At 33.7% G+C, this 16,180-nt stretch overlaps 1 protein-coding gene across 5 annotated transcripts in view; it reads left to right on the forward strand.

Annotated features, from left to right (window-relative positions):
- MAGI2 (membrane associated guanylate kinase, WW and PDZ domain containing 2) overlaps window positions 1-16,180 on the forward strand; it is a 1,116,223-nt gene that overhangs the window by 364,170 nt on the left and 735,873 nt on the right. The gene's annotated exons all lie outside the window — the stretch shown is intronic.

Genomic DNA, 16,180 nt, shown 5'->3' on the forward strand with positions numbered 1-16,180 from the left:
CAGCTCATCCTCTTTTCATTATTGCAGTGTGGTTCTCATAAAGAAAAGTATTGTACATATACATAAAGATATTACATATTAAATTCCATTGTGAAATGTCCATGAACATACAACTTATTTCTTATAAACCACTGTTCCAGGGGTGGGATTTAGTATAACGCTGTGTCTTTGTTAGTGGTACAATAACAGTGGAGTTAGTTAAGTGCTGGGTTTCTCTCACTTTTCCCACACCGTGACTTCACTAGAACTTACAGTCAGAATAGCCCTTGTGTTGGATGCATCCACCTTTGCAAAAAAAAATCACCCTTCTTTCACCAAACAAAAAAGCATGTATTTTCTCCTATTTAGTTTAGATTACAAAAAGCGATTGTTCTTTCTCTATTTAAAACACAGCACCTTGGAGAAAAATAACTTGTTTTTCATTTGTTGGTTTATTTAACCTCCTTATATCAAATCTTATTCCATAAAAGACTTGAGGCTCATAAAGGAGGCTTTAAGTTTTATTAGTCTGGTATATATATGAAGATTTTTTTTTAAACAAGATTGTCTTTCTCTGATTTATTTAACAACAGCATAATACCCTCAACATTGAACCATGTAGTCACAAATGGTGGGCTTTCCTTTTTTTATTATGGCTGAAAAATATATACATATATGTATATGTGTGTATCTCACATTTTTCACCACTTTTAATAGTTATTTAGGGCCTCACAAATCTTTGGTTTATATGGGTTGTATTTTTCAGTATTTGCTGGGATAGAAATTAAAACTTACAATTTAAAAAAACATTAATTTACTTACATAACACTGACAATCTATTACATATAAGTGTAATTAACATACTCTTATGAAAATAGAAAATATTTTACTTCTATTTAATATCTGGATTGATGAAGCAGGAATAATGAATTCTCATATTTACTTCTGCATTCATTCTGTTGAGCTATCACACGTCACGCACTTCCTACGAAAACTCTATCATACATGCGTGAGAATTAAAAAGGCAAATAACATCTTAATACGAAAACAGTTTTGACTAAATGGGAGTCCCCAGGTACACTCTGAGGCCTGCTGGATTAGGAAAGAAAGAGAATAGTGAGAGAAATGACTGGAAAGTTCAGAAAGATTGGTATCTATACTACCTACAAGAAGAGCATAGAAATTCCACATATTGTTAGAAATAGGGCCAATTTCCCAAACTTTAAAACCACAATAGATATCCATACTCTAACTTTTCAGACCATCTAGTTAATATCTGGGAGGCAGAAATCTTATTTATACTTATATTAGATATTGTTTCATCTTTTACGAAGGGCCTTTAGGTCATGTTAGAGGGATTGAGAAATTTGTGTGATGAATTCTCAACAGCCCATTGCCAACTCAAGGTTACTTCCCCACTGCAGTTCTAGCTGATCTAATTTGGAATGTTTAAAAGGGAGCACAACTGAATTACTAAAAAAGAAACGTGTCCCGTTCAGATCTGAAACTTGAGAGTGACCCCTGGCCGAAAAGCCAAATCTCTAATTTTCTTTTAGAGTTAGTTTCACTGGGCAAACCACATGTCAATAAAAGTGCCCTTTACCATCTAGCTTTGAAGGATGCCTCCAATCTGGAGAGCACAATCACTTAGACATGACCCTGAGGTCATATTGAGTTTTGAACTAATGCTTTGTTCCAAAAAACAATGTAAGAGGAATTTCAGCAAGTATGCCAGTAGGGGGAACTGCTATGCAACAAATAATTACAAGACCGGGCTTTTCCTGGGCAACAGGCACAGAACATAGAGATTTTCCATGGTGTAACTTTGTGATGATCTGACAGGTAAACTGTCTTCCGTTGTTTTTTTCTTGATGATTATCTAACTTGAGTAGTTACATTTCCTCCTGGTCAAAGATAGAAGTTGGTCTCCAATGTATTTAAAGATTATGACTCTGGCTGGAGGTATTAGAATATTGAGATCTGTTGAAGAGTGATAAATCTTATAGAATAATTGACAGTTTACTTGGCTGTGATTGCCTGTACTGGTTTCTGATTACCTGAAACCAGAAAGCTTTGCGTTGATTAAAGCGTTCTAAGGCAGGGTTTCTGAAACTATGCACAAGAACCCCCTACATCAGAATCTCCGGAAGGCTTATTAAAAATGCAGATTCTAAGGGCCCACCCAACCTACTGAATTAGAATCTATGGGGGTTGAGCAGAAGAATATGTATTTTTTTTAAAGTTCTCCTAAATGGTTTTTATGCATGGTAAAGTAGAAAAACCATTTTTTGCCATATCTTTATGAGCGTGGAATAGAAAGGTAACAGCACCAAACTATACAAGTGGTGAGCTGAAGGACTATAACCTGCAGTTTCCTGCCTTAGACCTCTTCCTTATGATCCTCTGCTTTCCTAGAGGATAGGGTAGGAGAGACTGAAGAGACAGAGATATGAAACAATAAGAATCAAGAACCCCAAGATTTCATTGTTACCCATTTCATAAGCTAAGTGCCCTTAAGAATGTCAAAAATCATTCAGTCAGCCTTTCCATACCATGTTGTATGCCTGATAGAAATCAGGAAGTTAGGGACAGAGGAAGCCTCTTATTTCTCAGGCAGATGTCACAGTGAGAGCTTGAGTGACAAAATAGACACCCTCGAGCACTAAAATATAAAACAGCGGTTAGGCAACATGGTATTTTGGTTGTTTCTTGATTTTTATATTTTAATGTTTAGTAATACTTTGTAGCAGATCAGGTGTGACTCATCCTACCTGTGCTTTTCAGCATTTTATTTTAGGCTGAATATAAACAGATAAGTAAGTAGAGGCTAATATTTTGTCTTCAAAATATTTAAGGAGAGATTTGCTTAAGAACAGGAGGGAAACTGAGAGACAGAGGCCATCATAATTTGGAGGATTTAAAATAAAATGCCATAATGAATGTTACTAAGTAGTTCAAACAAGAAGCAAGAAAAGAGGAGGGGTTGGCAGTTGGGATGAGAAAGGGTAGTTTGTAGAACTAAACCAGACATAGTAAGAAGCAGAACATAGAGAAGCCTACATTTTTAGAAGTTCTAAAACCATTCTAAGCATGATTGTCCACTTATGATGAGAGTAATGTAATGAGCCATAATTTTCTAAAAGAAGTCTTCTTTAGCTTTCTTTTGTCTACATCCCTATCCTGGGTTATCCTGTCTTCATTTTTCATTTCTGAATTAAATACTGAAAACACTAAAAAAGTAAGGGAAATCCTTCTGCAAGAGACAAAACCTTTAAGTTTTTAGTAGTCTTTAAAGTATTCTTTACCCTGGTGATGTTGAGTATTATAATGAATGGAAATATTTCTCCATACTAAAATTTCAGCTGATTCAATCAATTTTGCTCTTAAAACCACAAATATGATTTTACCTCACCAATGTAAGAAAAGATAATTGCCAATTTCATGCTGTAAAGACAAGTATTCAACTGTATATCATTAAGGAAGCTTTTATGGAATTAACATTGAAATTAAGGATAAAAGATGTTATAATAATTATGACATTTATTGAGCACTCTCCATAGTCAATAAATCATTCTAAGTAATTGATATACATTGACTCATTTAATCCTAAATTATTCTAATTGATAAATGTTAACTCATTTAATCCTAGCAACCACCCTGTGTTATTATTGTTTTGTTTTGTTTTTTTAATTTTACAGCTGGTACACAGAGAGGTTAAATCATTTGCCGAAGTCACATGGTGTGTATGCGGATTCATACCTCATCATTTTGATTACAGTCTCTGCTACAGTATATAGTCCTCATGTCATTAACATAGTAGTAAAGCAATGCATAGGGTAGTAGGGACTCATCTTTATGATTCTCTCTGAAGGCTTAATGAATAATTTTAAGCTAAATTCTGAATTTCACAAAAAGTTTAGGGCCGTGGACTTGCCCAGTGTTGGAAGAAACAAAAACTCTTTGTAAGGACCATGATTATTGACTCTAAATTTGATGCCCATTAACTTGGAAATAAAATTTTTTTACTTTAAGCCTCACTGCATACATAATCATGGAGCCAACATTTACCTTTGTATTGCCTGTGAAAGAATTGGGAGTGGATGAATGAATGGCATGAGTAAAATTTCAAGGAGAAATATTTTACTTGCTCATTAAGATGCATATTGCATTTTAGAATTTTTAAAGCATGCATTTGCATATAATTAATATGTCTGCTATAAATGAGTTACATCTATGCTTAGCTTAAGCTCAGTAAAATCTCTACTTAGCAATTTTGGTAACAGTTCCATAGTTAGAATTATCATGTTATAAAACTACATATAAATTAAAATGTCATATAAGTCCATTTTTTCACTAATTCATATGGACCTCTCCAGTTAATATGAATATGTATTCCCAAGTTGCTAGCTTCAAAGCTATTTAATACTTTCTGGCAACTTTGTTGGAATGCTATTATACTGTTAATTATTTGATGCTTTTTTCCCCTATGGTAAAGAAACTTATGCAATATTTATAGCAGAATATTGTACATACACATCATATTACAGTAATTTGCTCTGTTAACTCATATATAACCCATGCCTTTTAAAACATTAGCTAATGGTAAGCAAGTTTCTTCTGGTCTGATTTATTGTTCTGTATTAATGAATTCATATTCTTTCATACTGTACTACCTACTTAAAGACTTGCTATTGCTTTATAGAGTAAATACCTCACTATTACATTTTGTACGACATCATCGACATGACATTACAAATAGACAATGAAGATGGAGAAATAATTGTTTGGGTAGGTTTGTATCTTTCAGTGTACGATGTTGGCAAATGATTTACAAAGTAAAATTATTTAACATATCTAATTTAGGCAGCCTATTAGATAAAAGTTTTTAAGAGACAACTATTGCATCCGAATATGATATACATTTTTAAAAATGGTCTGTGGAATAGCTTTTTAGTTATGTACCTCCTGCCCCCTGTATGAGAATTCACTTTCTTCCTAACTAATTGAAGGGATGTGTGCTCTACGTTGAGGACAGATAAGCCATTTAGATATCTCTTCATGTTTGAACCCTTTAGTTCAGTATTATTTGTTATATGAGTTTTGTGAGACACGTGGAATATGGATGGCTTCTGGTAAAAGCAAAATAATATCAAAACTCAGATTATTCTATAACAAGTTTTTCTCAAAATATGTATCTGATGTTCAAAACTATTTGCAATTATTTGGTGTTTAATTAGTAAGATTATATGACTTTGAAGAAAAAAATAATCCCAGTGTATTACTTATTCATCTCTTTTACATAGTCAACAAGTGCATCTCCAAATGGAAATATTTTAACTTTGTTACCAATAGTTAAATAATAGTTTCCAACACTTTTCAAAAATTAAAGTTGATATCTTTCTATCATGTATATGGTCCCTGTTTCATTTAAGGCCAAAATGATAAAGGCATAAGCTAGAGATGGATTGCTGTTTACTCATCAAATGTTTATTGAGCACCTACTGTGGGTGCAACATTGTTATTATGCATGTTAAATACACACCTTTTGTCTCAAATGCCTATCAGTGGTTTATCTGATTGACTGTGCTATGGCTGTCAAATATGTTGAGATCATTTAAGAACAATTTTGCTGGTCCAGACTAAATGCTTAGATTTATCCAGAAGTGATAATAGAATTTCAGGATTTATCATGATAGATGTGATATTGAAATAGAGAAGCCATGGGTAAGGTAGAATGTACTACATGGGAGGGAAATAGGACCAAAGATGAAATCCTGAGGAACACATTGAGAAAAGAGGTAGGCTAGAAATGTTAAGGACCATTTCTTCCCCTGCCATTTGGACTCTATGGCTTCTCCTTCTCTCTTTCACAGTCTCACAGTGGGTCTGGTTCCGACTCTATGTGCTCTCCGGGGAGACCACATTCAACCTTTACCTGTTGAACTTCACTAGTGTGACAGTAACTTAATGTCTCTCTCTCTGCAGACTTGAAACTACTGCAAACCTGGGCCACATGTTCACTCACCTACAGAACTAAATTCAAAATTTTCTTTTTTGAATGTATTCCTCTTACTTTGACTCTACTCTCTCTTTCAGCTTCACTTAACCCAGATATTTGAGAGAGTTCCTAGACTCCTTCTCCCTCCTGTTCCGTATCTAATCAGTCACCAAGTAATATTAGATAAAATCTGATATTTAAGATTGTTCCATAACCTGAAACAGTAGTGAGTTAGTGATGACTGATTTCTTTAGAATAAATGATTGAACTGGAAATGTATTCCATTTCTTTTTGTATTCCCAAGCTTCTTCCTTTGCCTCTTTCTCACCAGACCCTGAGCCAGAATGTTCTGAAACATTGTGTAAAGTCTCCTGATCCCAATGTTAGCAACTCCTCTACACTCTTCCCCACACTGCTGCCAAATGAGGTTTTTGAAATGGAAACACGATCATGCATCACCTTCAGAATTTTGCAGAACGAAGTCTCAATTCGTTGGTGTAGCATATAAGCCTGAAGGAGTATGAGAGTCTGCATTATTTACTTCCAGCCTTCAATTAAAACTCCACCTCTTTCCTTTACAGTTATCTTGTTATGTAGTCAAAATTCTCTAAAGGCACCTCTTTTTTTTTTTTCTTGTCTCTCTGTGACTTTATTCCATACCTTTTTTTTTGAGGCAATTAACCACTTGATTTTGTGTGTGTGTGTGTGTGTGTGTATATATATATATATATTTCTTTTTCTTGAAGTATAGTCAGTTTACAATGTTGTGTCAATTTCTGATGTATAGCATAATGCTTCAGTTATACATGAACATACGTATATTTGTTTTCATATTCCTTTTCACCATAAGTTACTATAAGATATTGAATATAGTTTCCTGTGTTATACAGTATAAACTTATTTATCTATTTTATGTATATTAGTCAGTATCTGCAAATCTCGAACTCCAAATTTATCCCTTCCCACCCCCTTCCCTCCCTGGTACCCATATGTTTGTTTTCTATGTCTGTGAGTCTGTTTCTATTTTGTAAATAATTTCTTTTGTCATTTTTTTTAGATTCCACATATAAGTGATATCATATGGTATTTGTCTTTCTCTTTCTGGCTTATTTCACTTAGAATGACAGTCTCCAGTTCCCTCCATGTTGCTGCAAATGGCATTATTTTATTATTTTTTATGGTTGAGTAGTATTCCACTATATAAATATACCACATCTTCTTTATCCAGTCATCTGTTGATGGATATTTAGGTTGTTTCCACGTCTTGGCTATATTGTATATAGTGCTGCTGTGAGCATTGGGGTGCGTGTATCTTTTCGGTTTAAGGTTCTCTCTGGATATACGCTCAGGAGTGGAATTGCTGGATCATATGGTAAATCTGTTTTTAGTCTTCTGAAGAATCTTCATACTGATTTCCTTAATGCCTGTACCAAACTACATTCCCACCAACAGTGTAGGAGGGTTCCCTTTTCTCTGCATCCTCTCCAGCATATATCATTTGTGGACATTTGAATGATGGCCATTCTGACTGGTGTGAGGTGATACCTCATTGTAGTTTTAATTTACATTTCTCTGCTAATTAGCGACTGAGCATTTTTTCATGTGCCTATTGACATTTGCATGTCTTCATTGGAGAACTGCTTGTTTAGGTCTAATGCCCATTTTTGGATTGGGTTGGTTTTTTTTTTTTTGTTATTAAGCTGTATGAGCTGTTTATATATTCTGGAAATTAAGCCCTTGTCAGTCTCATCTTTTACAAATATTTTTTCCCATTCTGTAGGCCGTCCTTTTGTTTTGCTTATGGTTTCTGTTGCTGTTCAAAAGCTTGTGAGTTTAATTAGCTTTCTATTCTGCCTGCTCTGCTTCCTTCGTTTCATTTGCCTGGTGGACTCCTATTTACCTTGCAAGATTTAATCTTCTGTATCTCCTTATTTGTGAAACCCTCACTCAGGCCCACAAATAGAGTAGATTTACTTTGTCTTCTTTATTATGACAGTTATAGCAGTATATCATATATTATTTCTCTTGTTTATGTCCCAGGGCAATAAGAAATACATTGGTATTTTTTTAAGTTTAGTATTCCCATCACCTGTCTGTCACCTTTCATGGTATGTAACATAGTCAGGGATTAACAAATGCTATTGAATGAATGGGTGAATAAATTCTCTCCAAACAATGGGAATAGAGTTCTAATTTACATTTATTTGTTATTATTAAATAATAATTGCTACTACATTGATCACTTTTTTTGTTAAACATTATACATATTTTATTTAGTCCTTAAAACAACCCCACAAGATATTGTTGTCCCTATCTTACAGATGAGGAACTAGGATAAAAGAAATTAAATAACATATCAAAATCTTATAGATAGTAAATTGCAGGGATTTGAACAACAACTTCTAGGCTCCATAGCTGCAATTCTAAACAGTATGCTCACATGTGAATGATGTATCCAGGATTATGCATAATCCATCTTTCTTATATTAAATATATGCCATAATAATGGTGATTCCTAATTCAAAATAATTAGTATATTGAAATATGTAGTCAGACTCTTCCCCTAGATTTTCAAATAGTTTTTTCTTTGTCTCCTTCAGAAGGAATCTCTGATGACTCTGTGTAAGACTGCAACCCCACCTCTCGTTCTGTCAGTATCCATTTCCTTACCCTACTTCATTGCTCCTCATTCTTCCTCATAGCATTAATGCCTGGCAGTTTCTTACACTTTATTGTCTATCACCCCCCATGATAATGTAAGTTCTTGGCAGCTGAGGCTTTGCATTATACCCAGCCCTAACACAGGGTCTACCACATAGTACCCATGCGATAAATATTTTTTTGAATGAGTGAAAAACCGGTCACCATCCTGTATGCTAATAGGTATGAGATGAAACAAATATATTCTTCTTTAAAAAAAAAAGAAAACAGTTTACAAGCACCAATTATGGTACTGTGAATTAGAAAGTAAATTGGTTGAAAACCTTTTATTTTGAAATAATTATAGATTTATAGGAATTTGTAAAAAAATTTGTAAAAAAAAATTGTAAAAAAATACAGGGAAATCCTGTTGAACCTTTAAGAGAGTAATTTTCTATTTCACAAAAGAAAATAGAGTATGCTCTTGCTATATGTAAAGATTCTTTAGGGCACTTAAAATACAATTTTCTTTCTATGCATCTTTTCAAGGCAACATTGAAATAGAACTCTAGCAGCAGTTGCACTCTATGGAACTCAATGCCTAATTCAGTAAACGTACCAACTGAATAGGCTTTCCTTAGCATTCATTCACACTGTTATAAAATTGCCAGTATATTTGCAAAAATAATTTTCACAGTTACTGTGTTTGCAGCTGGTGGCTGGCAGTGATCATGATCCTGCTTTCTTTAATGTCTGTGATTAAATCACCAAAAGAGATTCACACTGTGGACCCTCTGCCTTCTGTCTTATGAGTAGTGTCCTATGAAATTATTATAGCAGGAACAACTTGTAACCTCCTCATATAAAGCTCTACAGAGGTGGAGATAATATAGAAAGATTTCTCTGTGGCATTTTCTCCACCTGCTCCTCCAGCTATATAATCTAAAAATGATTCTTAAAACATGTTTTGAAAATAGCAAATTTTGTTATATAGTTAAGTAATGTTTTATAAATGTCTCCTGTATTTTCTACCTGTTCTTCTGATGATATTCAAGAAAATAAAGTTAATTCACTGTCATGATGTTCTGCTCTAACTTATAGGAAAGTGGTCTGTCTCTTGACATTGTTAATGAAAAATTTGGCCCAGACTACCTTTTGTTCTTTAAATGTCAGTTGTTGACAAAAATATTTCTTTGCCATACAGAGATACATTTGAAAATATTTATTCATTTGTTTTCATGCTTCTGCCTGTCCCAACAATATATTTGTGCAAGTATGAGAAAATTCATGAATCAGGAGTTTATCCTAATGAAGAGTAACACTTATTAAGGAAATCATGTTCCAATACTTTTAATTTTGGGTGTCAGTTTGATTGATCCTGTGTTCCTCTTGTGAAATGCAATATATGTGAAATTCAAAATCATTTTAGTTACTCCAGGGCACAGAAGACAAATGAAATTATTTCATACACATTATATTATTTGACAAACACACAGTTGATATGAAAAATGTATTTTGTTCACTTTACTAATAATTTAAAGTAAATTGTTTATACCTTAATAAAAGCCTAATTATTTGGCATTCTTCAGTGATCACTCATTAGATTACCTTCATACTTTGGAGATGAACATCTAGTAATACACACAAAGAACCATTTTTAAAAATGTGTGAATGGATTAAATGTCATTTTTTCATACATTAACAAATGTTTATTGAATCTTTACCCATGTTAGGTGCTGGGACTCTATTAGTGATATATCTTCTGCCCTTAAGAAGTTGCAGTCCGTTTGAAGGGATAAGGAAATAAATCATCAATTAACCATAACTACTGAAGCGTCATGAGCAGTTTGATTACCTTTAATTAGCATGAGCTCTATCTGCAGACAAAACATCCAAGTTTTCTAGATCTCCTTTGAACAAATATACTCCCTGAAAGTGGTATTTCTCCAGCTTTTCCAGGCATTCAAGTCACCTTGAGCACACAGTTTCCAGACTCCTCCCATGAGGATCCTGGTTAAGTAGGTCTTGCTGGGTGCTGGGCTATGAAATCTGAAAGTGCCCCAGCTGATACTGATCTGGGAAGTTTAAGATATAGACTGGGTATAAAGTTTCAGTTATGCAAGATGAATAAGTTTTAGAGATCTGCTGTACAACATAGTGCCTATAGTTAACAAGAAAGTGTTGTGAATTTCAAGATTTGTTAATAAGGTGGATCTCATATTAAGTGTTCTTATCACAAGACAAAACAAAGGGACACGAGGAAACTCTGAGAGATTTTTGGGTTATGTCTATTATCTTGATTGTGGTGATGTTATCATGAGTGTGTGCATTTGTCCTGAGTCATCAAATTGTATACATTAAATATGTGTAATTATTTGTTTATCAATGAAATCACAATAGAGCTTTTTTAAAAAAAAGTAAAAAAGAGTAGAGCATATTATACTTTATCACTTTTTATTCCTTCTTTAAAAATTTTCTTTGTCTATTTATAAAATATTTACATCCACCTAGTATACATGGTAGCACAATTAAGATCATTACCACTGATTAAATGTTAATTTGTTAAGCACTATAGAACTTCCCATTAGGTCAAATCAGCTTACATTGACATTAGATACAAAGGTGGTAAGAATAAACAGGCAATCTTTAAACAGACAAAGTAGAATAAGAAAGGACCCTCTGCTGTAAGATCCCTTCATTTCCTTCTAGAAATGTCCAAAGTGCTTAGCACAGCACAGGAAGCTTTCTGTGTTCTAATCCTCGCTCCAACACTGTACAGTCAACTCAACTAGGCACACTGTTTCCTGCCTCCACATTTCCAAACAGCTATTCCCTCTACTTCAGATTCTCTGTTTCTCCTAATCTGCCCAGAAAAAAATGCATCTCTTTTCTTTGAAATCCAGATTAACCACAACTCTTCCTGGGGGTCTTTGCCAAAACCTCACCCTATCCAACCAAGTTGTTTCCACACTAAATCTTGTACACATACATGTTATACCATTCACAGAATATAGTTACTGCTGTGTTTTCATGTTTGCCTTGTCTTCTAAATGATATAGGGTCTGTGACAGCTTCTAGCAATTGAATAGTCCCCTGGAATATAGTAAACAATTTAATGTTTATTGCAATATACAAAAGTGCTAAACTTGCAGTTAAGAAAAAAAATCGCTGAAAGTTTGAAAAACACAGTATGATAATTCAGTATAAAAGAATCTTTAGGTTCATTTATAAAATTAAAAATAATTTTTTTACAATTTACAATTTAAATACAGTTATTTACTTATCCCATTTGTGACTTTCTAATTTTTATATTCACTGTCTTTCTTTAAACACAAACTCATCTCCAATGGCAGAGAATTTTCTTGAAATCTAGCATTTATTACACTGTATCTCCCTATCAGGGATATTCTGAGCTTCTAGCAGTTATGGTATAGAGAAATTCTGATTCAGGTGCTATAAAAGAATTTTAAAAGTAAGGAAAAACTGATAAGAGGAGCAAAAGCAAAGTTAGTTATTACAAACTTAGGAGGAGGTTTACTTTTGAAAGGGGGTTTATAAGGCAACTTATTAAAACAGAGGCCACAGAATTTATCATTTCTTTGAGATTAATTGTCAATACTGCAACCGTTTATATATATCAAGATAAATGAATCTAAGACAGATTCTAAAATATTGAATATGTTAAATGAAAATACTATTTTTTTCCTAGTCAGCATCTAAGTCAAGATTTTACTTTGTACAAGAATAGAACTTTTTCATTAAAAATAGAAATTCCATATGATCCACTGTTATACTTCTGGGTATTTATCTGAAGAGAACAAAAACACTAATTAGAGAAGATATGTGCACCTCTATGTACATTGTAGCACTACTTATAATAGTTGAGTTCTGCAGACAACTTAAGTGTCCATGGAAAGATGACTGGTTAAAGAAGATGTGGTGTATTTATACAATGGAATACTACTCAGCCATAAAAAGATGAAATCTTGCCATTTGCAACAACATGGATAGACCTTGGGGGTATTATGATAAGTGAAATAAGTCAGATAGAGAAAAACACTCATATGTGGAATATAAAATAGAAAACCAGAACAACAAAACAGAACAAAAACAAACCTATTGACATGAAGAACAGATTGATTGTTACCAGAAATGAAGGGGGCCGTGGGGGTGGTAAAATGTGTAAAGGGGATCAGTTTTATGGTGAGAAATGGAAGGAAATTAGACTTTTGGTGGTGAGCAGTCCATAGTATATATAAAGTCAAATTATAATGTACACATGAAACTCATACTATATTGTGAATCAATGCTACTTCAAAAAAATAAAATTTTTTCCTGAGGACCTAGAAACATTGTATCAATTTATATTTAGCTGTTTCTAGGAAAGTATTTCAAATGCAAAGAATTAGAAAATATATGAAGGATAATTATAGACGTTTACCAAAGTAACAAGTACTGTTTTTTTAGGTTAGAAAGTTAGACTATTACACTGATGTGGTACTTGGAGTCTGGAAATAGTTAATTTGAGCAAGAGGAAAAAAGCACCAGAGTTTTTACTAACTTGAAATTTCTTCCTGTGAGATCAAAGGAAAAAAATAAGACTGCTTTATTAATGGGTTGTGGAAGAAGATTTGAAATATGTCCATTATTTTATATGATCAAATTACCTATAAATGTTACTCATTTGCTGTAATCAAATGTATTTATTGCCTTCCTGCTTTTATGCAAGGCATTCTACATTTATATTAATACCTCAGGTTTTTTAATTGTATAATGACCTCAGGTGAAGAATTAAAGGAGCATTTCCACTTGATTGATTCTAAGATTTGACTTAGTTGTAATTTGCATCTGTCTTGAAACCTATTATAAAATAGAAAATATATTTCCTTTGGCTCTCAGTGGATGTGTTTGTGAATATGTATGCAAAGATGGAGGAGAGGGGTGGTTGGGAGCAGATTTTCAGAAGGGAATATAAAGGCTTTGAGAGCTAGCATTTGTGACATTAGCGAATCTTTAAAAGCTCTGTAATTAGCATGTCTACCTTTATAAGAATCATTATTTCAAGTGATAACAAGAAAATGAAGTTTTTTCATGTTAGCACTTTCTTATTGTATAGTTTAAAGGATTTAGAAAGGAAATTGTCAAAAGAGATAATGCTCTTGAACAGAGGAATATCCTGAAATGAAAAGCAAATACTCTGAGAGTTTTATTGAGATAGTAACATCAGTTCAAAGCTCGTGTTTATATTCATAGTCATTTTCATACAGACTTCTCCAGGCCGTTTCTTCTTCAGTTGGTTAACTTGTTCACTCACAGCATTAGACTCTAAAAGTTTTCCCCATACTGAGACTTGATATGCTACAAACTAACACTCACACAACCTTGGAAAGTTGCTTGATTTACTATTGAAGTCCAGTTATTATCCGTTTAAAGTTGAAGAAAAAACACTTTTGCTTTTAGAAAGTTGGCTTGTATATATTCTATGACTAGAATTTTAGGTAAGGAAGTTCCAGGATAGACTTACCCTGCAGCAAATAATCCTCTAACTCTTCAGGTCTTCGGAGCCCTAAACTCAAATTTTAATGGACACACTGTTAGAGGGTTCTCTTTCTAGTTCTTGGAGGAAAATCATTCTTTCCCATTTTCTCTCTGCACAACACTCTATAATAGATTTCTCCATATACTTTCAAGCAGAAAGTTGGATATATAATATGTTCTTAATACTTTTAATAGATTCCAGAAATATTTAGTTAATTGCCAAAGTTCACAGGACATTCAGTGATGAAATTGCTAGTTTGAATGTGATAGTTGTTCTTAGTGCTCTCAGTATCAGCTTATTTTCTTCCCCCATGATTTGTTTTCAAACACCAATGTGGATTATGTCAAACAAATGGAATTATTTGATCTACCCTTGAATATTATTTGTAATTAATTTCTCACCGTATATCCATTCATCTAATTTTAAGATATAAGCACAGCCATTTTTATGTCAAAATCAGAAAACTGAAGTCTGACATATCGATTTAATACAAAAGAAAAAAATACTCTAAGACTCTGTATGGCCAACAAGGTCCACAGAGTTCACCACCCAGCTGTTAATAATTACTGTCAGTGGTGGCAAGAGTAGACACGTCCATAACTGCAGGGATGTGAAAGCTGGTGTACTTCCTATGTTAGAGACTGTGGTGTCTTATTTCTGTAAAACAAAGCTAATTACATCATTCTCCTCCCTAACAGATACTGATGGCTCCCTCTCTGTTAATAGATGGTAGTTCTGATATTTTTAGTATGGCCCATGAGGCCTTAAACTTCCAGCTTCACTTTCTGCACAATAGACCTAATGCTTCTTTCAAACCCAATTTTCCACATATACCATATTTCCCCCTAACTTTGTCTTTGAAAATGTTGTTGCTCCTCTTGTCACTTTAGATGGTTAAATATTCCTTGGCTTAGTTGTATACTTGTCTATGTCTTGTTTTATTTTAATTTAGAATTTTGAGGGCCCTCTCCTCCCTCCAGAAACATTCTGGTTTATCAGACATTATCTCTTTGCTTGAAAAATGTATTTGGAAACTTACTATGAAAAAGAGAGAGACCGAATTATTAAATGGAAATACTTAATTCTGATCCTGTAAAACTGAAAGTCATGTAGAGGAGTATGCTTAGATTCTCTGAGCTTTCAGGAAGCCAAGAGAAAAATGGAATCAAACTTTGTTGTCAAACCCTAATCTTGAAATTTAGTATATAAATGTCAGTGACGTTTGACTAGAGAAGCAATGAGACTAAATTTTTAGCAACTGTATTGCCCTTTAAAGTAATAATTTTAGAAAAATTATTAGGAAAAACCTAGAATCTTAGAGGGCTCATTCTCCAGATTTAATGCAAGCTAGGGAAAATGGAAGACACAATAATATGGTCTAAGAAAAAAATTAACATGCACAACTCAGGATAATAATCTCTACCAAGTACTGAGAGAACATGATACTCTCTATTACATCCCCATGCTCCTCCCCAGCTCACACCCAAGGAAAGGATAATTTACTATAAAGAACCAGATTAAAGATAACAAGGGGACCCTTTTCACCTGAACAAGTTCTTCTTTAGAACTAAGGGACATACACTGTTTAAAGAGGGCTCATAAGCTTCTATCCTTTGGAGCAATTGCTGGTCTGAGTTTTTCCCTGTCTCATGAGCTTGCTAGGCCTTCAACAGCTGCCTCTTTCTCTTATTTCATCCATCTCTACTCCCAGTGTTTGGTTCCTTAGCTTTAACAATAATTGTTTCTTGAACACATGCGCTCATTTCTTCAATAACTGCTTGTGATTAAGCTTTGCTGGACTCTTTTGCTAAACCTCACCCATAGCAGTGACACTCAGCCCTGCTTAGGCTTTTCTTCCCACCCACCATGTGGCCCAAGGCAATAACTACCATTACTTTAAAAAATATATATATATGTGTTTATGAGTATTATAGATACGTATTTATAAGTATATATAGATAAGTATTTATAAGTGTAGATGTTTATGTATTTGTACACACAGATTCCTATGTGTGCTTGTGTAC

This window comes from Camelus ferus, chromosome 7 (genome assembly GCF_009834535.1).
Source record: "Camelus ferus isolate YT-003-E chromosome 7, BCGSAC_Cfer_1.0, whole genome shotgun sequence".
NCBI lineage: Eukaryota > Metazoa > Chordata > Mammalia > Artiodactyla > Camelidae > Camelus > Camelus ferus.